Source organism: Petromyzon marinus, chromosome 64, assembly GCF_048934315.1.
Source record: "Petromyzon marinus isolate PM22_M1 ecotype Great Lakes invasive population chromosome 64, UKy_Petmar_22M1.pri1.0, whole genome shotgun sequence".
Classification (NCBI taxonomy): domain Eukaryota; kingdom Metazoa; phylum Chordata; class Hyperoartia; order Petromyzontiformes; family Petromyzontidae; genus Petromyzon; species Petromyzon marinus.
In genome coordinates this window covers 7740181-7756571 of record NC_133730.1, presented here as the reverse complement: position 1 = coordinate 7756571, position 16391 = coordinate 7740181, and the positions used below count along the sequence as shown (strand labels likewise).

The 16391-nt window shown below is 46.4% G+C and overlaps 1 non-coding gene across 1 annotated transcript; it reads left to right on the top strand.

The window, feature by feature from the left end:
• The first annotated feature begins 4796 nt into the window (after positions 1-4796).
• Positions 4797-4903, top strand: LOC116956358 (U6 spliceosomal RNA). The gene has a single exon (XR_004404995.2). It is a non-coding gene; the product is annotated as a U6 spliceosomal RNA (small nuclear RNA).
• Positions 4904-16391: the final 11488 nt, after the last annotated feature.

Genomic DNA, 16391 nt, shown 5'->3' with positions numbered 1-16391 from the left:
TAAGCGCCCCGGCGCTCCGCTCGTTGTTGTGAGGCGTCGCTCCTCTGTCCTCCGCTGTTGTTGCTGGAGGGCGACTGCCTCCAACTTCCCAGTCGCAGCAGCAACAGCAGCAGCAGCGTCCTTCACGAACAGCAGCAACAGAAACAGCAGCGTCCTTCACGAACAGCATTAGCAGCAACAGCAGCAGCAGGGTCCTTCACAAACAACAGCAACAGCAGCAGCAGCGTCCTTCACGAACAGCAGCAACAGCAGCTGCAGCGTCCTTCACGAACAGCAGCACCAGCAGCAGCGTCCTTCACGAACAGCAGCTACAGCAACAGCAGCGTCCTTCACGAACAGCAGCAACAGCAGCAGCGTCCTTCACGTACAGCAGCAACAGCAGCAACAGCTATCATCGCCACCTGCTGGGAAAATCTCGGCAGTGTTTCCCCCAGAAAGATTATCATAAAACTCAGTGTGGCTTCAACGATAATTATAATAATTCTTGTTCTTCTATTAAGACAGTGGCTATATTGCCCATTAAATTAGCGCTCTGCACAGGTTTACAGGGGGGTCATTAATACGCGCGATATACTTAAAATGATGATGTCATACCGTCATAATTATTCTGTAATTTGCGTTCGTGCCGTTTGCTATCACGCAGGCGCTGCGTTTCATAGCCTGCTCGAGTGTGGGGGGTCTTTAATGTGTCTCTAACGAGTCTCTATGTGTCTCTATGGGTCTCTGTGGGTCTCTATGGGGTTACTGTGCGGTCCACAGTGTGGAGTGTCTTTAATGTGTCTCTCCGAGTCTCTATGTATCTCTGTGGGTCTCTGTGTATCTCTATGAGTCTCTATGTGTCTCTGTGGGTCTCTGTGTATCTCTATGGATCTCTATGGTTTTACTGTCCGGTCCACAGTGTGGGGTGTCTTTAATGTGTTTTTATGAGTCTCTATGTATCTCTGTGGGTCTCTGTGTATCTCTATGAGTCTCTGGTTTTACTGTGCGGTCCAGTATGGAGTGTCTTTAATGTGTCTCTATGTGTCTCTGTGGGTCTCTGTGTATCTCTATGAGTCTCTATGGGTTTACTGTGCGGATCACAATGTGGAGTGTCTTTAATGTGTCTTCATGAGTCTCTATGTATCTCTGTGGGTCTCTGTGTATCTCTATGAGTCTCTATGGTTTTACTGTGCGCATCTCTGTGGGTCTCTGTGTATCTCTATGAGTCTCTATGGTTTTACTGTACGGCCCAGTATGGAGTGTCTTTAATGTGTCTCTAACGAGTCTCTATGTATCTCTGTGGGTCTCTGTGTATCTCTATGAGTCTCTATGTATCTCTGTGGGTCTCTATGTATTTCTGTGAGTCTCTATGGGTTTACTGTGCGGTCCACAGTGTGGGGTGTCTTGAATGTGTCTTTATGAGTCTCTATGTATCTCTGTGGGTCTCTGTGTATCTCTATGAGTCTCTATGGTTTTACTGTGCGGATAACAACGTGGAGTATCTTTAATGTGTCTTTATGAGTCTTTATGCATCTCTGTGGGTCTCCGTGGGTCTCTATGGGGTTACTGTGCGGTCCACAGTGTGGAGTGTCTTTAATGTGTCTCTCCGAGTCTCTATGTATCTCTCTGGGTCTCTGTGTATCTCTATGAGTCTCTATGGTTTTACTGTGCAGATCACAGTGTGGAGTGTCTTTAATGTGTCTTTATGAGTCTCTATGTATCTCTGTGGGTCTCTATGAATCTCTATGAGTCTCTATGGTTTTACTGTGCGCATCTCTGTGGGTCTCTGTGTATCTCTATGAGTCTCTATGGTTTTACTGTACGGTCCAGTATGGAGTGTCTTTAATGTGTCTCTAACGAGTCTCTATGTATCTCTGTGGGTCTCTGTGTATCTCTATGAGTCTCTATGTATCTCTGTGGGTCTCTGTGTATCTCTATGAGTCTCTATGGGTTTACTGTGCGGTCCACAGTGTGGAGTGTCTTTAATGTGTCTCTCCGAGTCTCTATGTATCTCTGTGGGTCTCTGTGTATCTCAATGAGTCTCTATGTATCTCTGTGGGTCTCTGTGTATCTCTATGAGTCTCTATGTATCTCTGTGGGTCTCTGTGTATCTCTATGAGTCTCTATGTATCTCTGTGGGTCTCTGTGTATCTCTATGAGTCTCTATGTATCTCTGTGGGTCTCTGTGTATCTCTATGAGTCTCTATGTATATCTGTGGGTCTCTGTGTATCTCTATGAGTCTCTATGGGTTTACTGTGCGGTCCAGTATGGAGTGTCTTTAATGTGTATTTTTGAGTCTCTGTGGGTCTCTGTGTATCTCTATGGGGTTACTGTCCGGTCCACAGTGTGGAGTGTCTTTAATGTGTTTTTCTGAGTCTCTATGTATCTCTGTGGGTCTCTGTGTAACTCTATGAGTCTCTATGGTTTTACTTTGCGTATCTCTGTGGGTCTCTGTGTATCTCTATGAGTCTCTGGTTTTACTGTGCGGTCCAGTATGGAGTGTCTTTAATGTGTCTCTATGTGTCTCTGTGGGTCTCTGTGGGTCTCTGTGTATCTCTATGAGTCTCTATGGGTTTACTGTGCGGTCCAGTATGGAATGTCTTCATGAGTCTCTATGTATCTCTGTGGGTCTCTGTGTATCTCTATGAGTCTCTATGTGTCTCTGTGGGTCTCTGTGGGTCTCTATGTGGTTACTGTCCGGTCCACAGTGCGGAGTGTCTTTAATGTGTCTTTATGAGTCTCTATGTATCTCTGTGGGTCTCTGTGTATCTCTATTAATCTCTATGGTTTTACTGTGCGGTCCACAGTGTGGAGTGTCTTTAATGTGTCTTCATGAGTCTCTATGCATCTCTGTGGATCTCTGTGTATCTCTATGAGTCTCTATGGTTTTACTGTGCGGTCCACAGTGTGGAGTGTCTTTAATGTGTCTTTATGAGTCTCTATGTATCTCTGTGGGTCTCTGTGTATCTCTATGAGTCTCTATGGTTTTACTGTGCGGATCACAATGTGGAGTGTCTTTAATGTGTCTTCATGAGTCGCGGATAAAGAGCAGCAGCAGCAGCACCCTCGGTTATGAAAGAGCCAATCGCAGCAGATGCCCTAGGAGCTGTCCATAAATGACGTCACGCACCTGGGGGGGGGGGTCAGAGATTTGTGACGATGTGTGACGAGGGGGGGGAGGGGTTGAGAAATGTGACGTCACATCAAAATGCGCAACTTTAAATAAATAGAGACAACACGTTCTACTTAATTAAATATACTTTTTTAAAACAAATGTTTTCTCCTACAACATCAGAGTGCAGCGCCGCGTTAAGTACGCACTACAATGACAATAGTTTAAAGCGATTTGAAGCGTGTTTTATTTTTCGCCATAACTATGGCGGGCGCCAGGTGGCAGCAGAGACTTAGGAGTTTCTGTTACACCGCCGTTCTTCACATTCTCGATCGTTATCAAAAATGTAAATAATGTTAATAGCTACAGAGGGGTTTCATGAAACAGAGCAAGTTGTGGGTTAATTTGTGTTTTCGATTACTTTACCTTCTAAACAAAACAACTGGCCGTGTCTCGCTACCCCTCCAGAAAGGGCATCTCGCATCGCCAGGGTGTGGCGTGATGCACCCCCAGGTTAAGAATCTGAAGAAGAGCCACTGATCTAAACAATGATGGTGATGGTTTTAAGTTGTAGCTTACGTTGCGCTGTGCTTCACGAGTGTTTCCGATGATTCAACTTCTGAACAAAACATCTGCCCGTGTCTCGCTACCCCTACAGAGGTTAAGGAGACGAGACACCGGACTTGAACGCGCGCGCGACCAACATCAGCGCCCCACCCCCGAATCAAAATGTTCGGTTTTTTTTGTTGTTATGCGGGTTAGATCGCGTTAATATATAACTGGACAATTATTTTAGGGTTTGTGTCACACCGAGGCAAGAGGTGGCGGTGCGTTGCTACTTCAGAACACCGTCTGTGTGCTTCGGAGAGTTGTAACGAGATAACGACCAATCCCTCCAGGGTGTTTTTTTTGGGATAGATCGCGTAAATGTATAAATGTTGCGTCGTTAAACCCGCCACCACCCGACACAGCCAACTAGTAAGGGTTTGTCACGTAAAGAGAACGTGGCCAATTCGTTACTAGTACAGCACTAGTGTGTAGTAGTGTAGTGTATAGTGTAGTGTATAGTGTAGTGTATAGTGTAGTGTATAGTAGTGTAGTGTATAGTGTAGTGTATAGTGTAGTGTACAGTAGTGTATAGTGTAGTGTATAGTAGTGTATAGTGTAGTGTATAGTGTAGTGTATAGTATATAGTGTAGTGTATAGTGTAATGTATAGTGTAGTGTACTAGTAAAGCTTACCGGTTGTGTTGGAGAGCCAAGCCACAACATTTACAACGTTTCCAAATTTGTGGTTTGGCTCTCCAACACACCGGTGTGCTGTACTAGTACACTCCACTATACACTCCACTATACACTACACTATACACTACACTATCCACTACACTATACACTACTGTACCACTACACTAGTATACACTACACTACACACTACACTATACACTACACTACACACTAGTGCTGTACTAGTGACGAATTGCCACCTTCTGTTGACGTGACAACCCTTACTAGCTGGCTGTGTCGGGTGGTGGCGGGTTTAACGACACAACATTTATATATTTACGCGATCTAACCCAAAAAAACTCTTATGGATGATATCGGTCGCGAAGGCCTGCTCCTACTAAGTGTTAAATCCCCACAGCCTTTACAATTCCGCCGAATGGCTTGAGAGTAATTTCGAACGGTGGAAGAAGAAGAAGAGAGGGTACTTGCTCGGGCAGTACATATACTAAAATTGGAACGATACAGAGAAGATTAGCATGGCCCCTGAGCAAGGATGACACGCAAATTCGTGAAGCGTTCCATATTTTAGGGGGTAGAGAGAGAGAGGGGAGGGGAGGGGGGGCAGAGAGGGGGGTAGAAAGAGAAGGAAGGGGTAAGGAGAGCAGTACGAGAAATATTTTGTTAAATCTTTCATTTAAAAAGGGGGGAGGGAGGGGGGGTTTACATAAAGCAAAGCATTAACAAAAACCGAAATGATGAACGAAGCAAAGTGCCGACTACACCCAGCATCTTCCTGTTTCCTCTGATCGTAAAAGCGCAAATTCTTGACTCTGCGAGATATCTTTCGGTGGTGTGGTTGTTGTTGTTGTTGTCGGTGCTACTCTTAAAATGCAGGCAGCGCCTCGCTTAGCGAGATTCTCCGTACAACGTCGATTCGTTACAGCGTTCCCTTTGTCCTCGACGACATCGTTACGAAAATAAAATGGAAGGGGGGGAGGTAATGATAATATTGACAGTACAGGGGGCAGCCACTCATACCACACACACACAAATACAATTCACCCGTCTGGGCAGGTGCTGTTAGTAGCGAGTAGCGAGCACCTATGAAGGCCGGCACGGCACGCGAGGGGGTGGGTGGCCAGCACCACGCCCGGCCGCCTTTGTGTCCCCAGTGGCGATGTTTACTACACACCGCGCCAGGTACTCATTTGAGGCTGAGTCGACTTAGGGGAGGCCCAGGAACGGCTCAGATAATAATCGTGGTGTTGGCTGTGAGCGGGAATCGAACTCGGGTCGTCATGTTCGCAGCGCAGCGCAAACCACTACACCACCGCTCCCCTAAGATGACACAAAGACAGGCACACACACATTACACACACACATACACACACACATTACACACACAGGCACACACACAAGCACACACACGCACACACATTACACATACAGGCACACACACATTACACACACAGGCACACACACGCACACACATTACACATACAGGCACACACACATTACACATACAGGCACACACTAAGTGGCGGTGACGTCACCACGACGCTTGTGCCAGGCTATGTGCACCTTGAGGCCACGTGAAGTGTCGAACGCCCGCTGGCAGGAGGTCACGGGGCAGACCCAGGAGCCACGGGTCGACTGACTGAGATGACTGGCTGATGCACCACCTGTGCTCCCTACTGTGCCAACCTACTGTGCTTTACCCACCCGGCGCTCCGCTCGTTCTTGTGAGCGTCGCTCCTCCGACCTCCGTTGTTGTTGGAGGGCGACTGCCTCCAACTGCCCAGTAGCGTCCTTCACGAGCCTCCTACACAGAGGCCGATCTTGACACCGCTAGTACCAGTCATTGGCAAGTCCACTCAGCTCCACGTCCTCCTGTACCACATCACTCCATCTCCTCTCTAGCCCGTGCCGCGCCCGTTTAGCCTCCTCAATCTGGCCGAACAAAAGCTGCTTCGGCATGCGGTGGCTGGGCATGCGGGCTACATGACCCAGCCAACGCAGCTTTGCCTGCCGGAGGAGCTCAACGATGGGACCTTGCCCAGATCTTTCAAGAATTTTTGAGCTCCTCACACAATCCAGCCTGGTTACACCCAGGATGGATCGTAGGCAGGCCAGCCTAAATGTTTCCAACCGGCGAAGATGCTCCAATAAAGGAGGTCCACGTTTCGCAAGCATAGAGAAGGGAAGGAATGACCGTGGACGAGAAGACCTGAAGCTTAGTGCGGAGCGACAGACCAGGTAGCTTCCATACAGCGTTACGCAACCGATGAAAAGATATTGCCACTCGACTGATTCGGAGTGAGACCTCTGCTGTTAAACTGGAGCCGGTCATAAGCACACTGCCCAGGTATGGAAAACTCTCCACTCTCTCCACAACTGCCCCATCACAGATTGGGAGTTGTGAGGGTGGAGTGTCCGATGGTACAAAATACCCAGGCAGGTGCTTAGTTTTGGTGGGGCTGATGGTAAGGCCCCATCTCTTAGTGGCATGCTCCAGGTTCAGCAGCAGCGCCTCCAACTCTTCCTCTGACTGAGCACCAGATCATCGGCATACATAACATGGTTCAGCAATAGGGAGCCATCCCATGACCACACCCGGGCATCGATCAGCCTCCCATTATATCTGTACCAAATGGAGATTCCCCCGGTACAGCTATTGAAGGCTTCACGAACTACGTGGTCAAAATAGATGTTATATAATGTGGGAGCCAGAGGACATCCCTGTCACACTAAGGTGTACAGGGAATGGCTCCGATTCCCAGCCACGTAGTTTTACCCGGGCCCGCTCACCATCATGAAGGTCCTTAATGATTGTGAGCAGAGGGTCAGGGACTCCGAAAGCACGAAGAACAATCCAGAGGCCAGGCGTAATGATGGTATAATAGGCCTTGACCAGGCCAATAAAGCAGAGATGCAGGTTTTGTTGTAATTCCCTACAACTCTGCTGTAGCAGATGGACTGAAAATATGGCATCTGTGCAGGACCACCCTTTCCTGAAACCGCATTGGGGCTCCATAAGCCTCTCCTCAGCGTGCGTAGCAAGGCGATGTTGAATAATCCTTGCCAGGACCTTTCCCGGCACACTGAGGAGTGAGATGACCCTGTAGTTGTTACAGTCTGTGCGGTCCCCCTTCTTAAAGAGGGGGACCACCTGGGCATCCTTCCAATCCTGCGGAACCCGTCCAGTGGTCCAGACTGTTGTTATGATGTCATATAGGACAATCTGTCCACAAACGCCACCCTCTCTCAGCATTTCACTTGGGAGATCGTCTCTACCCGGTGCCTTTCCTGGTCTCAGACTCCGGATCACCTTCAGTACTTCCTCAACAGATGGCATCTCAGCCAGCCACTCACAGGGGGTGACTTCTTCCAATATTTGAGGCACCGCAGCCTCAGCAGGGTCATCCTCACTTTGTGCCACAATGTTTTCCTGGCTGAGGGATTTTCCCTCCCCCAGGACCTCACAGAAATGCTCAGCAAATCTGCAAACCTGTTCCTGGGGGTCGGAGATTGGATCACCGTTTTTTCCCCTAATAATGGTAATAGGTGTGGCGCTGCAGGTTACTTTTTTGATGGAGTTAAATAGAGATTTGTGATCGCGGGCCACTGAGGCAGACTCCATCTCCTCAGCATCCTGCGACCACCACCCATCCTTGCATCGCCTCACGGCTCTCCGAACCTCCGAGCGCAGGCTGTGGTAAGCCTCCTCATTCTCTGACGTGGGATTCTGTAGCCGATGACAGTGGGCCTGTCGCTTTTTCTCAACCATCCGGAACACCTCCTATGTCAACCAGGGTCTCTGGAGAGGTCTGGACCACGCACCCAAAGCAGCCATTGCAGCTGCATGAGTCACAGTCCTAAACCTCGCCCATTTACCCTCGACATCAGGAGGAGTCGGGGACGATGCCAATCCCAGCCGCAAGCGATGATGAAATTCTCGCTTGCAACTTTCATCAGATAACTAAGACCAGGCCACTTTAGGTTGGAATGGGGTCCTGGGTGTACACCCACCACCGGAGTGGAAGAATGGCAGTTGCATCTTACAGATGACTAGTCGATGGTCAGAAGGCAGATCAGCTCCACGGTAGGTCCTGGTGTCAAGGACATGGGCTCGCATCCGCTGGTCCATCACTATGTAGTCCAGCAGATGTTCTTGCTTGGACCCGGCATGCATCCATGATGTTGTGTGGATGCGCCGATGCTGGAACAGCGTGTTGTTCATTACAAGCCCATGGGCTGCACAAAAATCTAGCAGCCTCCTACCGTTGTTATTGAGCTGATCTGACCCATGCCCTCCAATCACTCCAGACCAGGTGCCAGCATCATGACCAACTCGGGCATTAAAGTCACCCAACATGATGACTCTATCCCGAGGTGACACTTTAGCCAGCACCTGTGACAGGAGGTCATAGAAGGCATCTAACTCATCGGCTTTGCCTGCATCCCTCCACGGATGTTCGTCTTCGGTGGGGGCATAAGTAACCACGACCACCACTCCTCGCCTCCGGTTGATGGGAAGGCGAGCCCAAAGTAGCCTGGGGCTTACAGCTTCCCACACCTCACCGCCACGCTCCCAGGCCCCTTCATTCTTTTTTTCAAAAGAAGAGCCACACCCTGTTGTTTGGCAGTCTGCTGCCCCCGGTAGAGGACTGTCCACCCCTCATGGTGGCAGGAGCCAGAACCGGTCCACCGGACCTCCTGAAAGCCACAGTCTGGCAAAACAGCCCCCTACCTCCTCGCGGTACCCGACGGGCAACTCTGTCGTGGACAGTGCTGTGGGGGGAGGGACCAATTCCGATTGGCTCCTCCCCTCATGGCGTCTGTGACCACCACAGTGGCTAAATGGGGGCTCTGGACGGGTGCGAGGGGCTGGTAACCCCTCCACCTTCAATTAATAACCACTAAACCACAAGTTAAACTGAAATTATACACACAGGCACTCACACACATTACACACACAGGCACGCACACACACTACACACACAGGCACTCACACACATTACACACACAGGCACTCACACAAATTACACACACAGGCACACACACATTACACACACAGGCACGCACACACATTACACACACAGGCACGCACACACACAACACACACATTACACACACACATTACACACACAGGCACGCACACACGCAACATACACATTACACACACAGATTATACACACAGGCACGCACGCACACACACAACACACACATTACACACAGGCACGCACACACACATTACACACACACATTACACACACATTACTCACGCACACACATTACACACACGCACACACATTACACACACATTACACACACACATTACACACACATTACACACACTACACACACATTACACACACGTTACACACGCACACACATTACACACGCATGCACATTACACACACACATTACACACACACACTACACACACATTATACACACACATTACATACACATTACACACGCACACACGTTACACACACACATTATACACACACACATTACACACACATTACACACACACACATTACACACACACACTACACACACATTACACACACACATTACACACACACATTACACACACGTTACACACGCACATTACACACACATACTACACACACATTACACATACATTACACACACATTACACACGCATATTACACACACATTACACACACACATTACACACACATTACACACACATTACACACACACTACACACATTACACACACACATTACCACACGCACACACATTACACACACATTACACACACATTACACACACATTACACACACGCACACATCACACAAACATTACACACACATTACACACACACATTACACACACAACACACACATTACACACACACACATTACACACACAGGCACGCACGCACACAACACACAAATTACACACACACATTACACACACAGGCACGCACACACACAACACACACATTACACACAGGCACTCACACAAACATTACACACACAGGCACGCACACACATTACACACACAGGCACGCACGGACACACAACACACACATTACACACACATTACACACACAGGCACGCACACACACACACACAACACACACATTACACACAAAGGCACGCACACACACATTACACACATTACACACGCACACACATTACACACACACATTACACACACACACATTACACACACACATTACACACACACACATTACACACACATTACACACACACATTACACACACACAACACACACATTACACACACATTACACACACACACATTACACACACACAACACACACATTACACACACTACACACACATTACACATACATTACACACACATTACGCGCGCATATTACACACACATTACGCACACACATTACACACACATTGCACACACGCACACACATTACACAAACATTACACACACACATTACACACACACAACACACACATTACACACACACATTACACACACAGGCACGCACGCGCACACACAACACACACATTACACGCACACATTACACACACAGGCACGCACACACACAACACTCACATTACACACAGGCACTCACACACACATTACACACAGGCACTCACACACATTACACACACAGGCACACACACACATTACACACACAGGCACGCACACACATTACACACACAGGCACGCACGCACACACAACACACACATATTACACACACACACTACACACACAGGCACGCACACACACAACATACACATTACACACACACATTATACACACAGGCACGCACGCACACACACAACACACACATTACACACACATTACACACGCATACACATTACACACACACACATTACACACACGCACACACATTACACACACATTACACACACACATTACACACACACATTACACACGCACACACATTACATACACATTACACACGCACACACGTTGCACACACACACATTACACACACAGATTACACACAATTACACACACACATTACACACACATTACACACACACACATTACACACACACATTACACACGCACACATTACACGCACACACATTACACACGCACACATTACACACACACATTACACACACACATTACACACACACACATTACACACACATTACACACACACCGCACACACATTACACACACACATTACACGCACACACATTACACACACACATTACACACACGCATTACACACACACACTACACACACATTACACACACACATTACACACACACATTACACACGCACACATTACACGCACACACATTACACACGCACACATTACACACACACATTACACACACACATTACACACACACACATTACACACACATTACACACACACCGCACACACATTACACACACACATTACACGCACACACATTACACACACACATTACACACACGCATTACACACACACACTACACACACATTACACACACACATTACACACACACATTACACACACACATTACACACACACACATTATACACACACACACATTACACACACACACATTACACACACACATTACACACACACACACATTACACACACACATTACACACACACATTACACACACATTACACACACACACATTACACACACACACATTACACACACACATTACACACACACACATTACACACACATTACACACACACACATTACACACACACATTACACACACATACATTACACACACACACATTACACACACACACATTACACATACACACATTACACACACACACACATTACACATAAATTACAAACACACATTACACACACACATTACACACACACACACATTACACACACACACATTACACACACACACACATTACACACACATTACACACACACATTACACACACACACACATTACACACACACACACACATTACACACACACATTACACACACACACATTACACACACACACATTACACACACACACATTACACACACACACATTACACACACACATTACACACACATTACACACACACACATTACACACACACATTACACACACACACATTACACACACACACACATTACACACACACACATTACACATACACATTACACACACATTACACACACACATTACACACACACACACATTACACACACACACACACACATTACACACACACATTACACACACACACATTACACACACACACATTACACACACACACATTACACACACACACATTACACACACACATTACACACACATTACACACACACACATTACACACACACATTACACACACACACATTACACACACACACACATTACACACACACACACACATTACACATACACATTACACACACATTACACACACACATTACACACACACACACATTACACACACACACACACATTACACACACATTACACACACGCACACATCACACAAACATTACACACACATTACACACACACATTACACACACAACACACACATTACACACACACACATTACACACACAGGCACGCACGCACACAACACACAAATTACACACACACATTACACACACAGGCACGCACACACACAACACACACATTACACACAGGCACTCACACAAACATTACACACACAGGCACGCACACACATTACACACACAGGCACGCACGGACACACAACACACACATTACACACACATTACACACACAGGCACACACACACACACAACACACACATTACACACAAAGGCACGCACACACACATTACACACATTACACACGCACACACATTACACACACACATTACACACACACACATTACACACACACATTACACACACACACATTACACACACATTACACACACACATTACACACACACAACACACACATTACACACACATTACACACACACACATTACACACACACAACACACACATTACACACACTACACACACATTACACATACATTACACACACATTACGCGCGCATATTACACACACATTACGCACACACATTACACACACATTGCACACACGCACACACATTACACAAACATTACACACACACATTACACACACACAACACACACATTACACACACACATTACACACACAGGCACGCACGCGCACACACAACACACACATTACACGCACACATTACACACACAGGCACGCACACACACAACACTCACATTACACACAGGCACTCACACACACATTACACACAGGCACTCACACACATTACACACACAGGCACACACACACATTACACACACAGGCACGCACACACATTACACACACAGGCACGCACGCACACACAACACACACATATTACACACACACACTACACACACAGGCACGCACACACACAACATACACATTACACACACACATTATACACACAGGCACGCACGCACACACACAACACACACATTACACACACATTACACACGCATACACATTACACACACACACATTACACACACGCACACACATTACACACACATTACACACACACATTACACACACACATTACACACGCACACACATTACATACACATTACACACGCACACACGTTGCACACACACACATTACACACACAGATTACACACAATTACACACACACATTACACACACATTACACACACACACATTACACACACACATTACACACGCACACATTACACGCACACACATTACACACGCACACATTACACACACACATTACACACACACATTACACACACACACATTACACACACATTACACACACACCGCACACACATTACACACACACATTACACGCACACACATTACACACACACATTACACACACGCATTACACACACACATTACACACACACATTACACACACACATTACACACACACATTACACACACACACATTATACACACACACACACATTACACACACACACATTACACACACACATTACACACACACACACATTACACACACACATTACACACACACATTACACACACATTACACACACACACATTACACACACACATTACACACACACATTACACACACACACATTACACACACATTACACACACACACATTACACACACACATTACACACACATACATTACACACACACACATTACACACACACACATTACACATACACACATTACACACACACACACATTACACATAAATTACAAACACACATTACACACACACATTACACACACACACACATTACACACACACACATTACACACACACACACATTACACACACATTACACACACACATTACACACACACACACATTACACACACACACACACATTACACACACACATTACACACACACACATTACACACACACACATTACACACACACACATTACACACACACACATTACACACACACATTACACACACATTACACACACACACATTACACACACACATTACACACACACACATTACACACACACACATTACACACACACACACATTACACATACACATTACACACACATTACACACACACATTACACACACACACACATTACACACACACACATTACACACACACATTACACACACACACATTACACACACACACATTACACACACACACACATTACACACACATTACACACACACATTACACACACACACACATTACACACACACACACACATTACACACACACATTACACACACACACATTACACACACACACATTACACACACACACATTACACACACACACATTACACACACACATTACACACACATTACACACACACACATTACACACACACATTACACACACACACATTACACACACACACACATTACACACACACACACATTACACATACACATTACACACACACACACATTACACACACACACATTACACACACACACACACATTACACATACACATTACACACACATTACACACACACATTACACACACACACACATTACACACACACACACATTACACACACACATTACACACACACACATTACACACACACACATTACACACACACACACATTACACACACATTACACACACACATTACACACACACACACATTACACACACACACACACATTACACACACACATTACACACACACACATTACACACACACACATTACACACACACACACATTACACACACACACATTACACACACACATTACACACACATTACACACACACACATTACACACACACATTACACACACACACATTACACACACACACACATTACACACACACACACATTACACACACACACACACATTACACATACACATTACACACACATTACACACACACATTACACACACATTACACACACACATTACACACACACACATTACACACACGCTCACTTCCGGGACACACTAAGCGTGAATCACACCAACAAGACAATAACATTTTATTTTTTTAATACGAATAACTTCACCACCCACAGGAGTGTTGCATTCTGCAGATGCAAATTGCATTCTGGAATAATTACATTTGAGTGTTGAAAAATAATAATTAATAATAACAAATAATAATTAATAATAACAAATAATAATTAATAATAACAAATAATAATAATAACACGAGCAGCAGCAGCAGCAGCAGCGGGGAGCGGTGCCGCTGCTGCCGCTGCTGCTGCGTCTGCTGCTGCTGCTTCTGCTGCTGCTGCTTCTGCTGCTGCTGCTTCTGCTGCTGCTGCTACTGCTGTAGCTGCTGCTGCTTCTGCTGCTGCTGCGTCTGCTGCTGCTGTAGCTGCTGCTGCTGCTGCTTCTGCTGCTTCTGCTGCTGCTGCCGCTGCCGCTGCTGCTGCGTCTGCTGCTTCTGCTGTTGCTGCTGCTGCTGCGTCTGCTGCCGCTGCGTCTGCTGCGTTGGGAACGGGGACCAGCGATGAGGGTTGCCATGGCGACCGCCACGTTGAATCACCTGTAGCTAGGGAACCAGTTACCGCGCTGCCCTAACGACGAGGTGTGTGTGGGTGTGATGAGGTGTGTGTGTGTGTGTGTGAT